The sequence below is a fragment of the Fukomys damarensis genome, unplaced genomic scaffold (assembly GCF_012274545.1).
Source record: "Fukomys damarensis isolate Sample0158 unplaced genomic scaffold, DMR_v1.0_HiC HiC_scaffold_14, whole genome shotgun sequence".
Classification (NCBI taxonomy): domain Eukaryota; kingdom Metazoa; phylum Chordata; class Mammalia; order Rodentia; family Bathyergidae; genus Fukomys; species Fukomys damarensis.
This window is the reverse complement of record NW_022900926.1, coordinates 84,111,141-84,136,210: the sequence shown is the minus strand read 5'-3', so window position 1 is coordinate 84,136,210 and position 25,070 is coordinate 84,111,141. Positions and strand designations below refer to the sequence as shown.

Sequence of the window (25,070 nt, the reverse complement as noted above, 5' to 3'; positions counted from 1 at the left end):
AAAAAACAAGAAAAATGAAAACAGAACATTTCAGAATTCTGAGACAACAGCAAATAATCTATTACAATATAATTAAAGCTTCAGAAGAAGAAGAGAAAGCAGAAGAAAAGTTTGAGGAGGTAGAGGAAAATTTCATTATAAAAACAAGCAGTGGACAAGATTTCTTCTGAGAAATCCTCAAATCACAGATCCAAGAAGTCAAGAGAACTCCAAGAAAGCTAAATAATAATAAATTATACATGCACAGGATCCCCTTTACATATTGTATTCAAACTGCATAAAATCAAAGATGAAAAGAACTTCACAATAATATATGTTTAGAAGATTCCTCAAGAGCTAGAAGTAAATGTCAAATAGAAACTTGGATCTCCACACAGAAATGAAGAATTGTAGGAATTTTTAGGAACATTGTTGCTAGGCTTGGGGTGTATTTCAGTGACAGAGCATGTGACATGTGTGACATGCTGGGATCCTGAGTATGTAAAAATAGTAGCACCAATAATGATGATAAAATATTTTTATTTTATGATGATAAGAAATATTTTAATTGTTTACTGTAAATAATAATTGTCTAATATAAAGATAGTCACATGTAAAAGATAGGTTTGTTACATATGTAAAAGTAATATGACAAGGACCTTCCAAGTTTGGGAGAAAATTACTGGAAATATATTGTAACTTTCTGTCATAACTACTTACTTGAACTAAACTGTAACACTTCACTTACATATTTTAGACATTTTGCATCAACCAAAACATTTAAAATATAATTAATACCCCAGCAATGAAGAAAATAGTATTATTAAAAACCCAATTCAAAATAATCATGAAAACATAAAGAAAGAAAAGATAGAAATAAAAAGAAAATACCTGGCAGAACAGTAGATTTAGATTCAACCATATTAATAATTATAACAACTATTAGTATAGATAACTCAATTAAAAACAAATGTTCTAGAACGGGTATAAATCACAATTCCAAGCTATATGTTTTTTTTTTTTTTACAAGAAAGACACATTATAATCCAGCTGTAGTGGTGCATGTCTGAAATTCTAGCACTTGAGAGGCCAAAGCAGGAGGATCACCATGAGTTTGAACAGAGCCTGGGCCACACAGTAACTTCAAGCCTAGCCTGAGATGTGTCCTAAGACCATCCGTCAAAAAGCCATTATGGAAGAAAGGGAGGGAGGAAGGGAAGGAGGGAGGGAGGGAGGGAGGAAGGAGGGAAGGGAGGGGGGTAAAAGAAAAGAAAGGAGGGAGGGAGAGAAAGAGAAAAAGGCACAAAAGACTAGAAAATTAAATACCATATTAATACTAATAAAATTAAATAGGAAAGGTTATCATTTAAGTAAACATTAGATGAAACAAAATTACTAGAAATAATAATACAACATTATATTGGGAAAATTTATCAGCAATCTGACTGCGTGCTGCTAAGAACAGTTTAGAATTCAAGAAACAAAACTGATCAAGCTGAAAGTATAAAAGTGAAATCCACAATTATATCTGAAGATGTTGGACAGCCCCTCTAATTAATACAATAAGATATATAAGGACACAGAAAGTCTAAATACCATCAACCAACCTGACATAATTGGTAACAATGCAATGCTTCACCACAAAACAACCGAATATGGCAGGAAATATTTACAAAATTAATACATAATAAAGGGCTTATATGCATAATATCTAAAGAACTATCACATTAAATTATTTGTAAAAAGCCCATGTGAGTCAAATATGCTGTAAAAGGTTCAAACAGTTCAATAAGAGAGATAAACAGTTGGCAAAGAAAGTATGTGAAAAAAATGATAACTATTGGTAGACATTAGGAAAATTGTTGCAAATTAAAATGAGAGTGAGATACACTACTCTCAGTTACACCACTTAGAATGGAAAATAAAACATGAAACAAATCAAAACGCTGGACTTCTCTAAGTCTGAATAAGAATAGTCCATATCTACCTTTTTCTTCCTAGTTTATTTAGTATTACATTTTACAGAACTCTTGATTTATGATAGATAGGAAATTTTAAAAAACTAGTACAGTATTTTATTGCAATTCATTAAAAACCCCACAGATCCTGGAGACATTCAAATTATCTAAATAAAGCAAGATAAAAGCAAAAGATCCACATCCGAACAGCCCAAGGATTTCATTTATGATTCTTTCTTCAGATATTCTAAATTTCATATCTATACAGCAAGCTTTCATTGTTCTCACCTTTCCCAGAACTAATTTCACTGAATTGTTCTTTACCATTATGTTTTCAGTCTATATTGAAATCTCTGGAATGGATTGTTGCATTTATAATGGGAATTCATGAGAAACCCAGACCTTTTATGATAATATGCTAAGGAATATTTCTCACATTGTTTTCCACAGGAGTTATACATTTTTAGTACTGATTATATTGTGCGTACAATTCTAATGACTCCCAGGAGGCTCAGAATCAAATATTTGTCCTTAATAACTGTTGTGATTGTAGCACACATTTTCAAAATAAATGATTTAATTTATAATTGCTCTTACTTTTACATGCATGTTTCCAATTTTATATGGCCAGTAATTTTTTTTCTCACAGTACATTTAAGATTTTAACAAGATAGGTGGCACTAGAAAGAAAGGTGATAAGGAAAGGACAAGAAGAAAGAAATATGCTTGTACAATTAATATTAAATATCTGAGTAGTTCCAGGGTTTATTATTACTTTAAATTACACTCCCTCAGGGCTGGGAATTTAGCTCAGTGGTTCCACCGCCTGCCTTGCAAGCACAAGGACCCGAGTTCGATCTCCTGTACCTAAAAATAAAAATAAAATAAAAAATAAATTACACTCCCTCAGATACCAAGTCGAAAGGGTTCTTTGATAAGTATGTTTGAAAATTTTAATGTTAAAAATGTAGGAAGGAGAGACTAAATCTGATTTTCTATACATGAAGGCAGGCAATATAATTGACCCATGTTTTCTACATTCAGATCTGCCTGTTGTTAACTTATACAAATTGGGTCACTTCATTATTATCTTTGTGTTGGTGTGGGTCTCATGATGTTTCAAGTTCCCCGTGTAAGCTAGGCCCAGACTGTAGGCAGGCTGTGTAACCAGAGAGATAACAGCATCCTACTGAGATAATATGCTTTCATTCCTAATGGCAACCTGAGGAGTAGATGAACAGTACATATTATTAGAGCAGTTGTAGGAAAACTCCAGGCTAGATTTGCATCCTGTTCAACTCTGCATGACAATTTTTTGATTCTCGGAAAGAAATTTCTGTACTGCTAGTCAGAAAATCCTATTAAGAACAATTACATGTGTTTTTCAGCACTCTATGATGGAAGTTGAAATTCTGTATAATTAATTACACCTTACGCAGGAAAAAAAGCAAAGAAATTTAAAAGTAAACCACTCTATTAGTAAAAGTCAGAAAAGTACTGAAAGCTCATGTTATCAGTAGTTTCATAACCCTGCTAAGCTTTGTTTTAGGATTTTAAATATGTCCTGTTGAATGTCACTGGCAAAGTAACTGTAATACTTTTTAACTTATGACCTGATGTCTAAGGCTCACAGAGAATCTGATCACTAATAAAATTGCTAAATAGTTAGTGAACTTCTGTTGAATAGCAGGAGCATTTTTTTGGCGGTTGAGACAGACCAACTCTGGAATGTGTGTAACGATTCACAGATAGATAGAATAAATTGCTCATAAAGGGAAATGACTCCAACTGAAATACCCAGATCCAGAAAACATACATAGCTTGGAAACTGGCCAAGTCTCTCAAAACTTTCTAAGGTCAATTTCCCTTCATCCTAAAACTATTCTTCAGAAACATACAAAAAATAATAATACCAAGTAAGCAAGTCCTCAGATTGAAGCAGATATAGGGATAGAAGCAGTTTCTTACCAACTAGGGAAAATGCGTAACTCTATCATCACTGCAAATAGTAAAGGAGTACATACATCATCATCATAATAGTTATTAGAAATAATTACATAATAATGACATTTTGGTTAGACACTAAAACTCTCTTTTTCGTTTAGTCCCTGCTTTATTTGGGAAATGGTTTCCTATATGAAATCAAGCCTGCAGAACAAAATGATAGGAAAAAAACCAAATCATCAATATCTAAATAGGCTATAAAGTACAATTCATGTAAAGAGCAGTGAATATTCATGCATTACTTTCTTGAGTTATTGTTTTACTAAAGATAAAATCTATATCGAAAAGAAAACAATGCAGCACCCTGACTAATATATCATACGCTTTCTAGCACGACATTATAGTACTAAAATAAATAGAAGGATGGGAAGGGACAGAACAAAAGGTGAGAGGACAGGAAGTGAAGGTGGGGGAAATTTTGTTTAGTTACTTATAGATATTACTGAGTGATTATTTGCATGACATAAAGGACACGAACACTTTAAAAATATGTCGTTTTCTCTATTGTATTTCTTTTCTTGAATCAGTAAATGTCACTTGGCATTTATGAATGAAAATTCATATTCAGTTCATCTCATGTCTATCTCCTTTGCTTTGCACAACTGTATTCTATCTCCTACTTATTTGGTTTCCTCTTATTCTTTAATCCATATATATCCCATGATTCTAATATATGCAGTGCCTTTCATTTTAAGAGGCTACTTGGAAAATTTAAGCACTCACACTTTCATACATGAATGTGGCATTTATTCAGAAGAATTTCAAAGGTACCTTAATTTTTAAGTGGGTATAAACATGTAATTTCATTTCTAACATTTCTGAATGCTTAAAATTTTAATATTTTTATACATCTCAACCCAGAACATTTATATTTTGGAAGAGATTCTATGCAAGTACTAAGCAGATTCATACTTTTGGAATATCTAATTTTCATTGCCAATGTATCCATTCAAACTAATATTTGCCTGAATTTTGAAAGGCTTTGAGCAGATTTCCATGCTATAAGAATAAGCAAATGAAGAAGCAAATTATGAAGACTAAATATATCTCTGAAACTTACTACAATATCTAAATCAAACATGGAGTAATGTTAATCTGATACATTTAATCTATCCATGAATTGCATAATTGTTGTGATGCATGAATTAATCCCAAGGGGTTCACACGAATGACTGTCACAATATTTTAGCCAAATCAACTTTTTTGAAATTTTTTCCCAATTTGTCAGTATGGTCATTAGTGGTAAGACCTTCCTCTAATACCATTCATATTTAATTATGATTCTAATAAACTCAAATATAACAGAGAGAAAATAAATGCTAATTCCCAATCTGTGGATCAGTACATACTTGTAATCTTAGCACTCTGGTAGGTTGAGACAGCAGGACCACAGATTCTAATCCAGCTCAGGCAACTCTGCAACTAAGTGAAACCCTGTATCAAAATTAAACATTCTTTTTAAAGGCTGGAAATGTAGCTCAGCATGAAAGTCCTAGGTTCAATCTACAGTACTATAAAAATAAAAAAGCTAAGTTTTTTAGAACCTTAAATTTTCTTTACTTGGCGGGCTGTTCATTTTGTCCATAAAATCTTGTGTCCCATTTTAACCACTCTTGCTGTTGTTTATATGTGCTATGGAACATCGTGAAGGAGACAAAAGAAAAGGAGTACACCTCTAATACATTCATATAAATCACCCAAAGAAACTATTAAAAAGCAGATTCTTATTCAGTAAACGTGTGGTAGGACATGGGATTTCTAACTTCCACATGAACTTCTGCACTTTGAGAAGAAAGAGTATAAAATAACTGTAAGACTAGAAACTAGATCAATGAATGATACAATGAATGAATGAAGAAACAGATGAATATAAACATATTCATCTAAAAATAAAGCCCTTTAACAGGAAAGCTTTAAATGTTTGGCCATGACTGAGAAATTGACTGTGTCAATGATATTTTATCGCTTTGATGTATAAGAAGGTGGAAATGGAAAATGAAAGAAAGTAAACTACAAAGACAGAATTCAAAGATGATTTCTCAGGGATGGGAGTATAGCTCCAAGGTAGAATACTTTTTAGAGGCTAAGACTCTGAGTTCAATACCCAGCACATTAAAAAAGAACATAATGAGTCCTTGAAATTATCTTTATCTCTTTAGATAAAACAATAAAATGCTCAATCATTAGTGCATACTATTAAAAGCATATTGAATATTAGAAGAGACAAACATGTTATCTTTACAGAGAAATATACTCACACAGATATCATGTTTTTTTTTAAAGGCCTTTATGCTTAATTCTAAGTACAGAATGGCAACATAGATGCTTAAGAGTGTTGGGTTGGGTGAGTGGGACCACACTTTATTTGTAATACAAGTGAAAATGTACATAACTATTGGCTAAAAGTTAAAGCTGAGATAAGATTCTGAAAGCTACAAGTTTTCACACAAAGTACTTAATTAGAGCCTGATGCCGATGCCTCAAACACTCCAGAGACCGGAGACATGCAGCCTTGGAACAGATGCGGCCATCCTTGAAGAGAAAGCAGTGCGTCAAATCAAAGTGTTGCACAAAGGTCAAAGGACCCTAAGAAGGCCTGGATCACATCAATGGACACCCTCACAACAGTAGCCAGAAGACTTTTTTTTTTTTTTGTAAAGTAAGGTTTTCCATTTAACTTCTAATTATGGAATCACATCAGAAGAGGTTTTTGGAGATGCAGAAAGGTTGCAAATACCCATTTCAGAGCGTCTCTGTCTGATCCACCTCAGATGAATTCACTGGAATCCAAGATTGAAAAATGAAGGGCATCTCAAGCCCTTGTTGGGATAATGTCTGATCAATGGGCAAACCTAACATCATGCTTTTATTCTTCCTCATTTCCAGTGCACACTGAGTATAAAATACGTTTAGAACAACATGTTGGAGACTAGAAAGAAAATATTAGGCTACTCTCTTTTAAAAACTGTTTGTCACAACTAGAAGGTATTTAAATATTTCAGAAATTCAGAAGATATTTGGCATTCTTAGAAAAATTCTCTTCCAGAATGCATCTAGGAAAAAATGTCCAGTATTTTCCCTATCAAGTGCCAGAGATCTATTTAAAATATGATGCTGAATAAGTCATATCAAATCTTTAACATCCAGCAGTATCTTTTAATTAACCTCAGAATAATGTCTAAGGAGTTTGAAATGGCTTCACAAACTTTCATAATCTGTTTTATTTGTTTATTTCCCAGCTCTCATTTCCCATTGTCATAATTTCCCTTAAGCTTTAGTGATACTGAGCTAAAAGGCCTTTGCATCACCTGTATAAAAATACGTCTTCCTTTTGGCTATGCCTTCCTTCTATATGGAGCCCTTTGGGGCCTGGCTAACTTATCCAAATTCAACTTTTACCTCTGTCAAGAAATCTAAACCACTTCCCGAGGATGAGTCATCTTCACTTTAATCTTTCAATATCTCCTCCTTAGAACTAATGCATTATTCTATAATATGCTATTGTATGCAAATTTTTCTTTACATTTTATAGTCTCTTAAGACAAGACCATGCCTTTAATCTTTGTATTCCTATCACCAATGTTAGTAATAGGCACACAGTAGGTCCTTTTGGAAGGTTTAGGTGAAATGAGCATCATTCAATTACTTATGCTACTGATGGAACCCAAGGAAAAACATCCGAGTGTCAGTCATGTGACTGGCATGAGGACTTATGAGGAACTTCATAGTCCTCAGAGAATGTTTATGGTGATTGCTCTCTCCTTTGATTGACATTCACACTGATGCTTACTGCCAACTCCCCATTAGCTGTCCATCAATTCACAAAAGTTCCTATAAGCCCCTGCATTACTGAGTCTATAATTTTGCTCTAGTTTTATACCATGTGTTCTGTCTGTCATTTTAATTCATTCAATTTGTTGAACTTGACAAGTCCCCCGACCCTGCAAGGACTATGCACACAATATGTTATATAAATATCTTTATTCATTTATCTCGGTCTCAGCTCAAGAATTCCCTCTTCTTCATAGAGTCTGCCCCAGTCAAAAGTAGTAATACCCTTTCCTCACAATTCTTACTATACCCCCTCCTTTATTATTTTCCTAACACACTTGAAATTTCCTCTTGTTTATCTCTCTGCTCCTTGCTCTGTGATGAAAGAGAACTTATCTGTCTTATTTGCTAAAATAGTACAAGCATGTGGGCCCCATATTTAACTCAGTGGATCTGCCGCCTACCTCACAAGGGCAAGGACCTGAGTTCGATCCTTGGTACAAAAAAAAATAATAATAATAATAATAATACAAGCATGTAACAAGCAACTAATAAGTATGTGCAGACTTAATGGAATAATAATGGAACAGGGACATATTTTCTTTGCATAATGATTTTTTCATAAAATATTGTTTATAGAAAAATTTCTTGGGTTAGAACTATATGAAAGGACTATACCTCTCAGACTAAATCCAAACAGTTTATCAGTCTCCATCTTTCTCTCTCTTTTTGCTTGCTTGTTTTCCTGCTGTCTCTTCACCCTTATTTTGCCTTTGGCTGCCTGGTATATGCCAGGTATCATTGGTATGTATTAACTAAATATGTAGACTATGATCTTAAATGAAATATTTTAGTGTCTAACTGGGTCTGGCTCTTGTATGTGCTTTGTTTTGCAGAGGTTATAACAATTTGTCTTTGTTCAGTGCCTAACAGAGTGCCAGTGCATAATTATTCAAATGGTCCATCTATTTAAGAACCATTTAGAAGAACAAAAACACATATTATTTGAGATACTGGAAAATTGAGATAATCCAACACATTCTATATGAAATTCTGAAAAAACCAAGGATTACAATAATTTATTTATCCATCAGCCCTACAATAGTGTAGTCATGTAGTCTACAAAGAACATTGAGTGTCAACTATTTCACAATGAAAAGGCACAGGAGTGCAAAATCATAACATGTTCTGGAACTGCAACTGTTCAGTATTATCAGAAATAAAGTTGAAAATAGAAAAGGAAAGGAAGTGACAGGAGTTTAGGTGATACTGATAGGAATCAGATCATAAAATGCTTAAGTGGCATGGAATTGAGCTCATATTTTATTTTGTTGGTGATGACTCCTGTTTTGTAGGATCCTTGGAAACAGAGTATTTGAGAAAGAAACCTTGGTAAATGGTCTAAATAAAATAGGATGAGAAGAGTGCAAACAGTACAGTCCAAATAGAGAGGAGTATAGTTTTATAAATACCTATTTTGCAGGTCATATTGAAACTTGAATCCTAAGATGTGGAAAATTAAGTCAAAGAAATAAACTTGAGATGATCCACTGGATATTGGACTCTGGTAACCTTCCCCAAGATCCTTGAAAGAGTTAACATGCTACCAGCTTCACTGTACTTTAACTTTTTCACTTTCTTTAGTTTTGTCACTACAACAGGAAGTACAGGGAGGGTGGCAGAGCAATAGTAACTGATCCCTTAGAATCCTTACATTTACAACCACAGTGTTTCTTCTTTTTCTGTAGTCATCTGTCCCGCTCCCCACAGTCAGTTGTCCAGTATACCAGTGTTTCTGCGTCTTCCCTATATTTACTAGTATTCCTCCCTTCAGGTTTTCTCTTTTTTCATTCATCTTACCAAACATAACTTGGTAAATATTATGTATATGTTATATATTTATATATCAGTATCTTCCTGTGGACTTCCATCTTCTTGAAGAAAAGGTTTATGTGTATCATGAAGCAACTAGCCTGATATATAGTAAATATTTTATATATTGAATTCTTATTTAACTCTTTTAGCACCTAAAATATCAGGATGAAAGATACTATGTCACACAATTTTTCCCATTGTGCTTGGCGGACTATAGAGCTTGTAATCTACATGTGAATTGCATAAATGTCCTGCAAATAAATTAATTCAATCATTGACTATTTCCTGAGACAGACATCTAGCTATACCCAGGCAACTGATTTTCTACACAGATTTCCTTCCAGTGTTTTGCTTCTACAAAGCAAAACAATGGCTACTCGGCAAAGGTATGGGTAGTGTGGTATAGGAGACAATTTACTGAACTAATAAACCCTGCCTTTTAACTGAGTGACTCTGAGATGGACTGGAGATGACACATTTAACTATTTGAAAGTTATTTCCTCTTTCATTAAAGTATTTTCTAATAACATTTTAGCTCTAAAATATTCTTATTTATGTTTGAAGCTGTTTGAAACTACATTTTTGAAGGCCAGGTGTCGTGGCGCACTCCTGTAATCCCAGCACTTGGGTGGCTGAGGCAGGAGGATAACTGAGTTCGAGACCAGCCTGAGCTACATAGTGAATTCCAGGTCAGTCTCAACTACATAGTGAGACCCTGTCTCAAAAAAAAAAAAAAAAAAAAAAAAAAAAAAAATTTTTAAAAATACAAACAGGTGCTTAATATCAGAACAGTCAAGAGTCTGGATCTTAAGAAAATCTTTAAAAAAAATGGGGAGACATAAAAAACACAGGCCATAAGAATTTCTCTCAATGACTTTTCTACTGTACTTACTTAACTTTCATATGGTCCCACCTTATATTAACAAAACACAAAACACCCTAGGTGTGAATTTGTGTTTAGAAAATCATTTATGCCTTGATCATTACTAGTCAGAGAAACGGGGCCAGTTTTCTAGGTATCCCTTCAGCCAATACTTTTAGACAGAAATAAGAATGACAGCTATTACCTGGATATTTCATAAAAAAAAAGTTTACCTACAAATATCTATATAATTAAAGCAGAATTTATTTTACATGAAACAGACCCTTACTTTGTTGTCTGTATATTTGAAAAATAGTGATATAGTTATATTCATATTTTGGTACCCTACTAAAAAATAAAAGTATTTGTTTCCGGAAGAAGGCCTATGACTAAAATATCTAGAAATTTTCTTCAGAAAAAAACAGATTATCTTGATTGACTTGTTTCTTATATTTTAATTAAATTGCATTGTTCAAACATCTGAAATATTTCTTATTTCTAAAATAGTATCATAATTATTTCCTGCCGATGTTACCTTCATTTTCACAGGAACTGGCTCTGAGTTCACACTGAGTTATGCTTCACGTTTTAATTACAATAACATGTCTCAAAGAGGAGATAGGACATAGTTTCAAAAAAACACACACCAGAAAAAACAAAGCCAAAACCTCAAGACAAACAAAATAAAAACCACTGTAAGCTCTTTTATTTGAGATTATAAAGATAACATGAGTTACAAAACAGCACTGTCTTATGCAAATATTTTAGAGCTTCCCGGATCCATAAGATATCCAAAATATAATTATATACACATTGTATATGTATATATGTGCACTATACACACATGCATGCATATTTTTAAATACAGGAATAAAGCTACCATTGTTGTCAACATCAGTAGACATGAACTGGGCATGGTGGTGCAGACCTGTAATCCCTGCACTCAAGTGACTGAGGCAGAAGATCTCTGAGAATTTAAGGCCAGCCTGGGATACATAGTGAGTTCAAGGCTAGCCTGAGCTATATAGCAAGATCTTGTCTCAAAAAAAAACAAAAACAAAAACAAAAATTAGTAGATTCATTAACCTGGCTTGTAAATATTGGTAACTGATTATTTCTGAGTAACAATTATGGCTCAATATTGGCTGTGGTTTTGTCTAGCTATGATTGCAACCCAACAAATAATATGTGCCAGCATTTGAATGATAACCTCTCCTAAAAGTTCACAACAAATGCCTTTAGCAGCAGGCATGATCAACTCTTCCCCAACAGTAAAAATGTCTTGGGGCCAGGATTTAGCTCAGTGACTCTGCCTGCCTCACAAGCACAAGGTCCTGAATTTGATCCCCAGTGCAGCTTTAGCAGTGTGGTTAACCCCTAAGAATGATGCTATGGGTGCAGATATATTGGATGAAGTGATAGCCTTCAATAATGGCTTCTGTTCTTTGTGCTCACATTTTTATTTTATTTACTTATTTTTTAAAATTCCAGAGGCTCATCTCTTAACACAGGGTGCTTGGTCTCCATGTGGCAAAGCATTTTTGAGGGTCTTGTGGCTTTTTTTGCAGTTGGTTAACTCATATTATACAAAGCAGACTTGGAGAATATCAATCACCTGTTGCAAAGAATCCATAATTTAATTAGGTCTCTTGGTATTTCCCATTAAATGCAGCTTTCTTTTTGTTGGCAGTCTTAGGGTTTTCTGCTGTCTCATATTTGGTTCTTTCTCATTTTTCAAAGAAGTTCACCAGTGACATTCATTTATTATCATTTTGTCTAGGGTTGACCTGTGGGCTTAAAAAAACTTACCAAGACCGAGACAAGTGAACAGTGCTGGAAAGAGTGATATACAGAGATAGCAAATAAAACAATGGGCCGTGCATGGACTAAAAGAAAGTGCTGGATTCTGACTTAAAGCCTGCCACCAGATGCAACTTTACAATTGAGGTACATCAATTCGTTTGCCCCTGTAAAGCCTGCCACCAAATACACCTTAAATTTTACTTGCCCATCACCGATAGATTTTTGATATGAGTTTGTAAGCAATCGATTTATTATGGTGTCTGTTTAGTGAAACCTCTCTGCTGACGTTAATCTATATTTGCAGCCACTCTCTAGCACTAGCATGGACACCTCAATTTCTCTGCAGATCACCAGGCATTAGATTTCATAAGGAGCACACAACCTAAATCCCTCTCAGGCAGAGTTCGCAATATGGTTCACAATCCTGTTAGAATCTGAGGCCGGTGCACATACGACAGAGGGCGGAGCTCAGGCCGTATCACCAGTGACGTTGAAGAGCTGTGAATACAGATGTAGCTCTGCTTGCTTCCCTGCTGCGTGGCCTGGTTACTCATAGCCCATGGACGTTACTGGAATGGTACAGGCACACCAATTCAACTAGCAATTATGAGCACAGAGGCGAGCGGCAGCAACATAACCATTAAATGTCATGATGGAAATTCCCAGATAGGTGTTAGAGAAAATGCTTGCGACTGATTGCCTTCTATTTTAACCAAGTTGCTTTTTCCAAATTGATGCTAACATTTTCAAGGTTGTTTCTTTAAAATTTGGTGCACTTGTGTTTTTCGTAAACCATAGCTTGATTAGTTTGTAGCATTGTCTTTTACTCTAGTTATAATTGTTGTATATATGTTTGACTGCAAATGACAATCCTTTCGTTAAAAAGTTTACAATAATAATGTAACAGATATTTTGTTAAATAGTCACAACAGATGACAGTTGTATTTGGTTGTTGTTTTTGCTTAGCTTTATTGCAATATTATTTTATTTGAATGTTTTTCTGCCTATAAAATCTCCAAATCTGTGAACACTTGATTTAGAGTAAAATTAAGCTATTAAATAACTTATACACTTTTTGATTTAAGAATTTTGAGGTTATGATTATTATACTTTTAGGAGCATAACTTCTATGAATGATTAATTTTGTTTGAATTCTATATTTTCTTGTAGCACTCAGAATGCTACCATAGTACCATTTTTTCTTATCATTGAGTTTATTGGTACTTTTCAGGTATACAGTACAGTTACATTCATCATTGGGATCTTGTACCTTTACATGACAGGTTTTGATTCTCATTTTTTCCCCATAGCCCTGTGCTCCCTTCACCTGCTCCACCCTTCCCTATTTACAAAAACGTCGTTTCCATATTTTCATTTTCTCATAGTTTTTCTTTTCCCTTCCTTTCCCCTACCCTTCCCACTTCACAGTACCATTTTAAAAATGTTTTAAGACTTAAGTCAACAGCTTCCAAGGTTCCTGTTCCGACCTTTAATTCTTTTATATCCAAGGGACATTTTTAAAAGGGGAACAATAGAGAAAGGCTGGAAAGACATTTTTAAATGAGAAAGTGAATAGGGACATTGGTGTCTTTAAGATAATATTTTTTAAAACTAACTCCTGTTAAATTTGATCAAGATTTGCCAGTCTATGCACATTCAGGTTTCAGTTACTATAAAACAATCTTGCTTTTATTCTAATTGACTTTGTTCCCCTTAATATTATGGTAATCTAGAAAGATACCCAGCTGAGCTATGGCTGGGTCAAATGGAACCAAAGAATCATATCATAGTGACATATGCACACCTATGGTTATAGCAGCACAGTTTGTAATAGCTAAAACTTGAAAACAGCCCATCTGACCATCAGTTGGAAACTGGATAAAGAAGATGTGGTTTTTCTATAAAATGGAATATTACTCAGCCATAAAGAATGAGAAATTAGAGTCATTCATAGGAAAATGGATACATATTGAGGATATACTCCTAAGTGAAATAAATAAGTCACACATGTGTAAATACCAAATAGTTTCTCTGGTGTGAAAAACTGCAATAGTACACAAGATCCTCATGGGATAATTAACAATGTGAAATAGGAAGAAAGGGGCTAAAGGTGTAGGGAAAGTGGGAAGGGTACGGGAAAAGGAATAAGGGAAAAGAAAAAAATATGAGAAAATGAAAAAATGGAAATAAAGTGTTTGTAAATGGGGAGGGGAGGAGGGGGTGAAGGGAGGGTGGGAACAATGGGAAAAAATGAGAACCAAGACCTGTCATGTAAAGGTACAGGATCCCTGTAATGAATGTAACTGTACTGTACACCTAGATTGTACCAATGAACTCAATAAAAAGAAAAAAAAATTATGGTAGTCTAGATGTATACCACTGAAAATAATGTTCTATTTAAAAATAACAGTAATTGTATTTATAGGTGTATGTGAATAAAGAACATGAAGGAGGTGGAACATCAAGAGCACTCCAAGCAATATAATTTATATAATATTTGTACACATTCCAAATTGAAAAATTGTGTGTGTGTGTGTGTGTGTGTGTGTGTGTGTGTGTGTGTAAAAATGGAGTCCTTGATGCTAGGTGACTTTTCCATTACTCACAATATGTCTTTTAACTGAAAGAATGATTCCCGGAACCAACACAGAATGACCTAAATAACTTAGGTTAAATCTGAATTGATTCCTTGCAGAACTTTCTGAATTTAATCATTTAGCTTCCACTGATACAAGGGGGACAGACTTTCTTTAGCAGAAGCACTTAATGTTTATAATTGCTTAGATTTGAATGGAAACATTCCAAAAATCCATATCTCTTGAAAAGCTCAATTGTGCCTGGTAAATTCAAATGAAACACAAGCGTACAAATAAACAAATTTTATTTTCCAATACTGCTGCTGCTTCAATATGTGACACATTTGACTATATTGTTTAATATTTGTGTTGATACAGAATCTTGCAACTAACAAACAAGTATTAATTGAAATTGTTGAATTAGGCCGTGGAATGTTGATCAGTAGTTTGTTCTATTTTTTTCTTTCCTAATTTAAGCTAAACTGCATTATTTGGAATCACATTCTGCTTAAACTTTGGGAAAGCTGTTATTATTTGTTTATTTACATTTGTCTAGGAGTACTTTCTACTGTTTCTAATTACTATATTCCATGAGTCATAGTAATTTTTTTTGATCCCAAAATCGAACATGGGTCCTTGCACTTGTGAGGAAAGTGGCCACAGCAGAGTCATAATAATTTTAAGTAATCTTTTGCTATTCTAGGTATGAAAATAATTACTTGTTAATGACAATTTTAATGTAAGTAAATTTTCACTTTTTATTTTAGCATTATTTCTGTGTACAATCTTACCTGTTCAAACTGTCATATCGACATATGAATATTTCAAAATATTTAATATGCCAGGTGAATCATTTCATTTGATAAACTAAGGAACAATACAGAACTTCAACCTAGACTAGGTGGCAGTGAAAGGGGACAGATATGGGTCAGGCTCAACGAAGGGGAAAATGTTAGGATTCAGAGAAACAGAGTTGAGGCAGATGGATCCTTCGACAGGAAAAGATCGGCCAGTTGGTTGAGCCAGCATCATAGGCAGGCTAAGCCACGAGGTGAAAATTGGGTAGCAAGGGCAGATCATGCTAGAATAAACTGATGGATAGAAGTGTCAGAGCAGATGCTAAGGACCCAGCAACAGTCAAGATGGAGGAGAGAAAAGTGAGTATTAGATAAAAAGGAAGAGCAGAAATTAAAAACAAAATCAAGTTGTAGCATGAGGGGCTGAAGGAACCCTCAGATCATCTTTCAGCTGTCTTTTAAGTTGTTCCATGTTCCAGTCAACAGTTTCTGACATTATCATCTAATCTATTCACTTCATTGGCTCCTACATATTTAATATTCAACTACTTGATTCATTTTTACTATATGATTGTATGGTTCCTCAAAGATTAAGGCTCCTTAGTTGTGGGAAAAATGAGAGCTGAGTGCAGCCTGAGATCCACCCACCAATACAACCATATTCATCCATGCACCCACACACCTGAAGCAATGATGCTATAAAAACTATATTCTTAATATATGCAATGTGCTCAGACTTTTTTATTTTATTCTATTTCATTTAGGAAAATTTTGGGGACTCATTAAACTTATTTGTTCAAGACCAAGGAATTGATCACAGACCATGGTTTGAAAACGTTACTCAGCAACTCCATATAACTGATGCTGGCTAAGGTTTTGAGCTTGATGTCCCCTCTGCCTGCACACACTGTCCAGAGATCTCTGTCACCCTCCTTGGTGTAAGTTTCTACTCAGGTGTCACTGCTTCAGAGATGGTTGCCTTTATCACTCACTCTGAAGAAGGCCTCCTTCGCTCTAGCTCTATGGACAATTATCTTCACTTATTGCTTTATTTTATGCAAACATCATGAGAGAGGAGAGCCCATCATCTCTTTTCCCTGCTGCACTTTCACAAACCACGGTACTATGGTCACAATTATATGTATCTATATTTGTTCAAAATTCTAGGAGATTATTTTATAGTGAAAGTAACATTTTTTGGTCAATTTGGAAAGGGTTATTACTAGCAGGTAAAGGAGCTCTTCTAAAAGTACTGCTACATAAGCAAGTACTACTACAAAGAGAGAAATTAGTTATATACTTTGAGATAATTAGTAGTATACATAACCATATCTTTCCAATAGTGCTTTACTCTGTAATGACTACAAAACATTGTTCTTTGCTTTTCTCATGCTTAAATGTTAAATGCAAACTTCACTTTCACTTTTCATTGTATAGAAAGGGTTGGGAATTTTGCACATTCTACAGCTTGTACACTTTAAGAATCCCTTTACACACTTTCATGACTTACTTTATACACTTGATAACCCTTTAAGAATAGGAAATTACAACATGCCTTTTCAATGCTACCCAATGGAAATAAAAAATTTTATAGAGAAGTGGCAAGGACATTAGTCTTAACTACTTATACTAAAAAAAAAAAAAAAAAAGACTTTCACACAAACTGTAGAAGAGCATGTGAGCCTCTCAGCCTACCCTCTCAGGAGGGTAGAAGGGGCCACACACATGAGAAAGCCAAAGATATTCAAGCTTTATTAACTTCACACTATATTTACTTTTACTTTCTGAGTAAAGTGTTAGCCTTAAAAATCCTTTTTTTCTATTGCCGTAAAATAAAATTGGTACCATTTTAATTGCAATTACATCTTGTTTCATTCTCCTTGAGATTACTGACATATTATTTTAATAAGAACTGTGGGTATTTTCCAAATCTTCCTTCGTAGTCTTAAGAACCAGAGTTTTGGTTTCATCCCTGAGCTCATTATATTCATTATATACACTGAGTATTTTCAGTTTCAGAAAAGAAATGTATTTCTAATTTATTGGTGATGAGGCCTCACTTTCTCCCCAGCTCACCTACCCTACTATAGCTTCTAACTCAGTTTAAAGGTAATAAAAGGACAGCTAGAGAACTCCAGAGGTGTTGCATGAGAAAATGTAAGAGTGCCTAAACTACACAGCAGACGAGATAGGGTGCATTCTACGTAGTATGACCGTAGACCCAGACAACAGTCAGTGAATGACTGATAAAGGTACATTAGTTTTCTAATGCTGTTACAACAAATTACCATGAATTTAATGTCTTAAACCTATATATATATATATAGTTATTGTCTTACATTTCTCTAAGTTAGAAGTCTTAGTCAGGTCTCACTAGGATAAAATCAAGGTTTTAGCAGGACAATGTCCCCTTCTGGAAGCTCATGGGGATAATCTCTTTCTTTCTTTTCTCTTGTTCTTTCCCTCTCTCTTTTTCTTTCTTTCTTTCTTTCTTTCTTTCTTTCTTTCTTTCTTTCTTTCTTTCTCTCTCTCTCTCTCCTTTCTTTCTCTGTTTCTTTCTTTCATCTCTTAGAGGCTGAGCATTGTTTGCTCTTGGTCTATTCCACTAACCATCCTCAAAGTTATAAAGTTGCACCCCCACACACACACCTTACTTCTATGATCCTATCTTCCTCTGATGACAGTAATCGATGACAGTACTTTAACAACCCATCTGATTATACTGGCCTCACTGGAAAAATCCAAGGTAAATAAAGTAATTCTATTAATAATAATTAATAGCAGAATTCTGTTGCCAAAGGACATATGGAAAGCTACATGCAAACAGATATAGTGATGGTTGTGCATGTTTTATGGATCTCCTGTGCTCACATGTATGTTCCATTGCCACACTGGATTTCAAAATACAAGTTCAAAGATGAAGTTAGTAAGAATTTCAAGATGGTAACAGAGAGCACAAGTCCAAGTGTAGTGACTGAGAACAGGTCACACATCCATTAATCCCTTGAATTTAACCAAATCTAACTGGATATAAAAATCAATATTTTTGGATCATGAAACACTACTTTTTTTCTAACAGAAACAGTGATCTTAATTCCATTATTTTCCCTCACTTAAAAATATAACCCATATTAAGATTTGTAGCTTAGTATTGCGATTATGAACAACTGCTTTCCTTATTATCTGACCTAGTTCTTCTCAAGCCATCACAACAGGAAGACATTTTCTTCCCTCAATTCATCACTAACTGATATTTTTGTAAAATATAAAATGCAAATTTTTGTGAAAGCATATGTGTCTACTCTGGATTTCTGAACTCGTCTCAATGCAATATGAGAATAAATAGCTTGCATACCACACTTAAGGTAGCACTGATTTAGGGGGTTATCCCACAGTTACATTTTAATTGTAACGATGATTTTAAATTTTATTCCCCAGTGAGGAACTGATTAGAAATGTCATCTCAGAGTCTTTTAATTCAGTTATGGATAATAGTGACAGCTGCTATGTCTCCTTTGTATTTTCATCATACTAAACACTATTAAAGGATTTTTTAAACAAATTATTTTTATTTTTGTATTAGCCAGTGTTGACTAAAGATATAATGCAAGATATAGAAATACATAAAAATTTACAGATTGGCTTACAAACACCACCCAGAGTCTGGTGTGGAAGAGTGAAAAGGTCTGTCTGTGCACCGGGGACTGGAAGAGTCTAGTTGAAGGCCTGGAGCTCTGTGCAGTTTCACATGTGAGTCCATATCAGGAGGCCAAAGGGTGTGTGATAAAAAGCTGAAGAGTCCGCACCGAAGGCTGAAGGGTCCATGCTGGAGGCTGAAGGGTCTGCACTGGAAGCCAAGTGACAATGTCCAAGATAAAAGGAAGACTGGAACTCCTCTGAAGAAGACAAAAGCAATCCTTCCTTTGTTTCCCTTTGATACCATTCTGGCATTAATCCTCCCTAGGGTGGGTCTTCCCCACCCAGAACTATGCTGAGCCAATTTAGTTGGCCATTTCTTAATCAAGTTGACACGATCAACCACCCATTGCACAGGTGCTCAGTAAACATGAGCTAAGGAATCAGCTTCCTCCCTGGGCCTCAGTTTCCACATTTGTACAATAAGGCCACAGGACTGGATGACCCCATGGCTGCACATGTCTGCCTGTGACACCCACCAGCAGGCTCTCTATAGCCCTGGTCTCTTCAATCCTCCCACCCACAGCCTTCAAGCTGACCCTTATGTTCCAGCACACTGGATAGGTGGTGCCTCTTTAACCCTAATTAACAGGAGAGATTTAGAGGCCTCTACATGAGCAGACAGGTGCCAGCCATGCTTGTTTTATTCTGCAGAGTGAAAGACACCACCAAGTGAGGAAACCAGGCAAGAGCCAAGTGTGGGTTTTCTGGATATCTTGCTCTGGTTTCTGTCTTCCAAGTGCTTGGGTTCCTAGGCTGGAAGAGAGTCACTCACTTGTGGCTGACCGTGTGGCCCTTCCATTCTGCTCCCTGCGCATCCTTCCTTCCACAACTCCAGCAGCCAGACCCTCAACCTCCTCCAGATTAAGCAGCCTGGCTACTGGAGAGGCTTCTCCCAGCACAAGAGGCTACACACAGGTGCTTAACACCCCTGGATGGCTGAGAGCAGATGGCTCCCTCGTCTGACACACAGCTCACTCTTGCCCTGTAGGACTTAATGGAAGCCACCTCCATAGGACTTTTGTCTGAGGGTGTCCCTTGCTTAGCTACCAGCGTCACTTGGAAGCTTGATAAATGACTTGTCGACAAACGCAGGTCTCAGCTTTGCTTCTGGGGAGCCCAGATGAACAACACTATCCCCGAACCAGTTCTAGACACTGGGGTGTTTATAAGTCCTGCTAATGGGGGCCATTGTCCACCAAAAGTTTGCCCGCTTTGAAGCTTGAGTCAGTGTTAGAAGGACACAGCGATGTGGGGGTGGCAGCCATAGAGTCCTAGGACAGAGTGGATTCTGGGTGTCATCTTGTACATACTGTTCCTGAAGGTGACTTTGCTGTGTTCCTAACTACCAAGATCCCTTGGAGATGAGGAGGCTCTTGCCCTGGCTTCCAACGTCCCCATCAAGCCCACAAACAGACCTCAGGCCATAGTCTTCTAAGCAATTGCTTCTAGAGGGATACTGGAAATGGGTCACTGCGGAGAGAATTATCAGCAGGGGTCACCTCAAGGCCCTTAGATCCACCAAGCCAGAGTGCTCCAGCTCCTCTTTGGGCCCTTTGCAGCTCTCAGCATGGTGCTGAGGCCCAGGACAGGAACATAGCACAGTCTTCCCTGCTGATGCTTCTCTTCCCCACCCTGACTGCTGACACAAAGCTAATAGTGAGGTGGCTACTTAATGAGGATTGAGCAGAGCGCCCAGGAGGACCAGAGCACAGGTGAGGGGGGAGGTGTACCTAGTTCTGAATCCTATGCAGTCTCTGAAGGGTTTATAGCCTACTAGATAGTAAGCCAAAACCAAGCACACATACTTATGTGGAGTGTGAGGCTACAAAAGTCACTTATTTATTTACTTGTGTATTCAGTCTATAATTTATGAATGACTCCTGTGATTCAAGCAATCTTCTAACTACAAAGATAAAAGTTCTTCTGTTGTCAAAGGATCTACATTCTAAAATAAACAGAAACAAGCCCTTACAAGTAAAATCATTGTAGACAAAGGTTGCATTGCACAATGCAAAGAACATAGCAGAGCAAGTAGATTCAAAGGTGAAATGGCCTATAGCACCTGAAATTATGCGATTAAGAAGGAAGACTGATAACCCTGTAGGTCCACCCCCATGGCCTTTTTATCTTGTATACAGTGCTAATCTTGTCTTTCAGGGTTTTGTATCCCTGACAAAAGAAATAAGTGGCTAACTTCAACTGTTTAAAAGTGAAGATCGAGATAACACAGATAATAAGAAGTATTAGTTACCATTGTTATGTTTATATCTACATTCCCACCACCTGCAAGCCTCATCCATTCATAGATGGGGCTTTTGGTAGACGACTGGATCTTGGGGCTAATACGTATCAGTGGATCAGTCTGTTGAATTAGATGATGGCTAAATGTGGTCCCAGGAAGTGGTTTATTGGAGGCATGGCCTGGAAGGTCTATCACTATTCCTCCTTCTTTGATCTCTCTGTCTCTCTCTGCTTCCTACTATAATGCAATGAGCAGCTCTCCTCTGTGATGCCCTCTGCCACCTTCACTTGGGGCCAGCTGGCTGTGGACTGCAATCTCTAGAAGCTGTGAGCCAAAATAAACCATTCCTCCTTTAAATTGTGGGTTTCAGGTATTGAGTTTCAGCAATGAGAAAGTAACTAAGACATCATTTTTTATTTGTATAATCTTTATTTTATATTTTATTTCCCTTTTCTTCCTTAGATTTGTGAAAATTCTTTAAATTCTTTTTCACTGCCTCAAGAAATTATGCCTCTAGGGCTGGGGATTTAGCTCAGTGATTCGGTGGCCTGCCTTGCAAGAGCAAGGAACAGAGTTCAATCCGCGGTACTAAAAAAACAAAAAAAACAAAAAAAGAAAGAAAGAAAGAAATTATACCTCTTGATATACTAATCAAATAGTATTTTTTAATATTTTTACTTCATTCAATTATGCTGTTTATTGTTATATTTTTTCTTATAGTTGACATAAATTATGAGCAGTCTATTTAGTGCTTTAATTAACCTATTTTCATTCTTATTTAACAATGAAAATAATAAATATTATAAATTTAATTTTGAATATAGCTTTAGTCATTTCATACAGTTGCAAAGTACAGTACTTTTGTGTTCATTAATTTATATGTAGATATTGTTATATTTTTTATTTTTTATTTGAAAAAATATTTTTCAATAATAATATAAATCTTTAGTTAATAGCAATTTAGGGTTTGCTTTTCTTTACCATTTTTACATAGCATATGCAGTTTCCATTTTTGTGGCTTATTGAGGTATTTTTATTGTGTGAACTTTTTTCATTGTGCAGACTATAGATATTTGGAAAAATCAGTTCAATGATATAAGTTTTGGTATACAGTCATTACACTTGTGTCCTGATTATTTGTCAATTTAATATCAAAATATCAAAATCATCATAAATAGCAATAAAATAAGAAAAGCTCAGAGCTTTCTGAGTTTGTTGATGATTAAATGTGATTAAGATGTCTTACATCTTCCCTTTATTTCTATTTGGTTTAAAATTTACTTTAAAAAAAGAATTTCTAGTTTAGATATATTGATTCTCTGCTAATGGTTAAAGTTTCTGTTCTGCTCTACCTTCATTAAATAATGTCTTAGCCACATAAAATGACCTTTTGTGTCCCTTATAGTGCTTTGGAGTTGAAACATTTTTTCCTTAGACTAAATAAAATCACGAGAACTATTTTCTTCAAATTTCTCAAATAACCTACATGTTCTTACTCTCCACTGAGTGAGAGTAAGAAAAGATAAATATATTTTCAATAGTTTCTGTGTCAAAGCTGTACATGTGAGGATTAGAAACATTTTTCTTCTGTCATGGTCACTAAGATATCAGGTGGATATCACCTTTAGAAACATGAATATTTGATTTTAATTTTGGATTTATTAATTTTTCATTTAATTTGGATGCAACCACTCTTGATCAATAAAATTATAGCACTAAAAAACATTTTATGACTATCAGTGATTGAATTCTCAAAGAGTTATTAATAGAGAAGAAAACTACCTTAATACAAGTATCTACATTATCTACATTGTACACACCTAAATTTTTCTGATGAATCATCAAATTAACCAATCTAATACAAAATTATGTATTTATAACATAACATAATTCTTGCTTGTATATAGTAACAAAATCATTTTTTCTAATTCTTAAGTTAGAAAAGTGGTAAAATATTATAGTTTACTTAATTATTTTCAGTTCTTATCTAACATTAAGAAAAGCTAAAGAGCAATGAAGCAGAAAATTATAGAAGGCAGAGGGAGGAGATAAGACTCGAATACAGTATATGATTCTCATACATTTCCTGAATAATAAACAGAAGGAAAAATAGAAACTGGATTCCTAAAGTAATTACATAACCATTTCTAAAATCTCAACATTATCACAGGCGCTAATGGATAGATTTTACATTTGTTGATTTTATAAGCTTACCTAAATGTAAAAATGGAATTAAAGTGTTTGAAGGGGGGAGGGGGGGTGAAAGGAGGGTGGGGACAAGGGGAAAAAGTGAGAACCAAGACCTGTCATGTAAAGGTACAAGATCCCAGTAGCGAATGTAACTGTACTGTCTACCTAGAATGTACCAATAAATAAAATTTTTTAAAAAAGCTCCATATTAGTGTTTTTACCTCCCAAAATTGGGCTAAAACCTATTGCTTCCACATACTGAATTGTGTGGATTTTTTTTGCTACATGTTTTGCTATAGAAAATGAGTATAATGGCAGAATGAAGAAAAAGGTTTTATAATTTGTATATGTATGTATTTATGATGTCTATATTATATATAACTGTATAGATTGACGCTGGAGAAATTGGACATATTAAACTATCTAGACAGCATTTGTCACAAAATCTAGCCTCCCTTATATTTCATGTCATCTAAGGGAAAGGTGTCATTTGAGTGTTTGCCTTTGGATTTTGTGAGAGAAATCTTGAGGAGAAAGAAAAAGAGAGAAAAACCATGCCTGTAAATACAAATAACTAAAAGTAGAAGAAAGTGGAAATATTTAAGTAACAATATTATCTCCCCCACACATTTTATATGGACTTAGGGGAATATATATGATACAATCGATAATTTTCTCCTTTTCAATGAATAAGAATTAATTAAAAGTAGCTTGTTTTTGTCCATGTTTACAGAAAAAGGATAAAATATTCCTTCATATACTAGGAGTCTTTAAGATATGAGATGTGATTAAAAGTTATGGTGTGTGTTTAAATTTTTAAAATTGATTATGGTAAAAGACACATTACATTTATCCCCTTTGGGGTTCTCCTCCTCACTTCAAATACATTTATCTCTTCATTACTGCCACTTTCTCAAGCAGTTTGGATGTCCACATTCTCACGTGTGTCTTTGTTGTGTCATGACTTCCTCATTTTCCAGATCAACTCAAAAATATTTAACTTTCATGGTCATTTTGACTTTGGGGGAGAGATATAAATAGCTTGTGCCAGATTCAGTGAATAAAGTGAAGGGGAGCCCTACTTTACCTTGGATGGAACTCAGCAATGGCTATATTTTTTATCACTCTTCATAATGATATGAAACAAGACTTCCAGAGTTGCTCCAGAAAGTGGCAAGAATGACGGCCTAAGTGTCTTCAAAGTGAGGGGTATTTTATGGGAGATAAATGGCAATGTGTCTTTCACTGTAATAATTTTTCAAATTTAAATATTTATTGCATGTTTCAATCACCCTTCTATGTTCAAGAAATTTG

At 35.0% G+C, this 25,070-nt stretch overlaps 1 protein-coding gene across 2 annotated transcripts in view; it reads left to right on the top strand.

Moving 5' to 3' along the window:
• Positions 1-25,070, top strand: part of Fut9 (fucosyltransferase 9) — a 187,301-nt gene that overhangs the window by 13,794 nt on the left and 148,437 nt on the right. The window contains exon 2 of one of the 2 annotated variants that reach the window (XM_010603646.1): positions 12,230-12,396. The exons of the other annotated variant lie outside the window; for it this stretch is intronic. The gene's annotated coding sequence lies outside the window, so the exon portion shown is untranslated. The remainder of the gene's footprint in view (positions 1-12,229; positions 12,397-25,070) is intronic. 2 annotated transcript variants of the gene reach the window in all.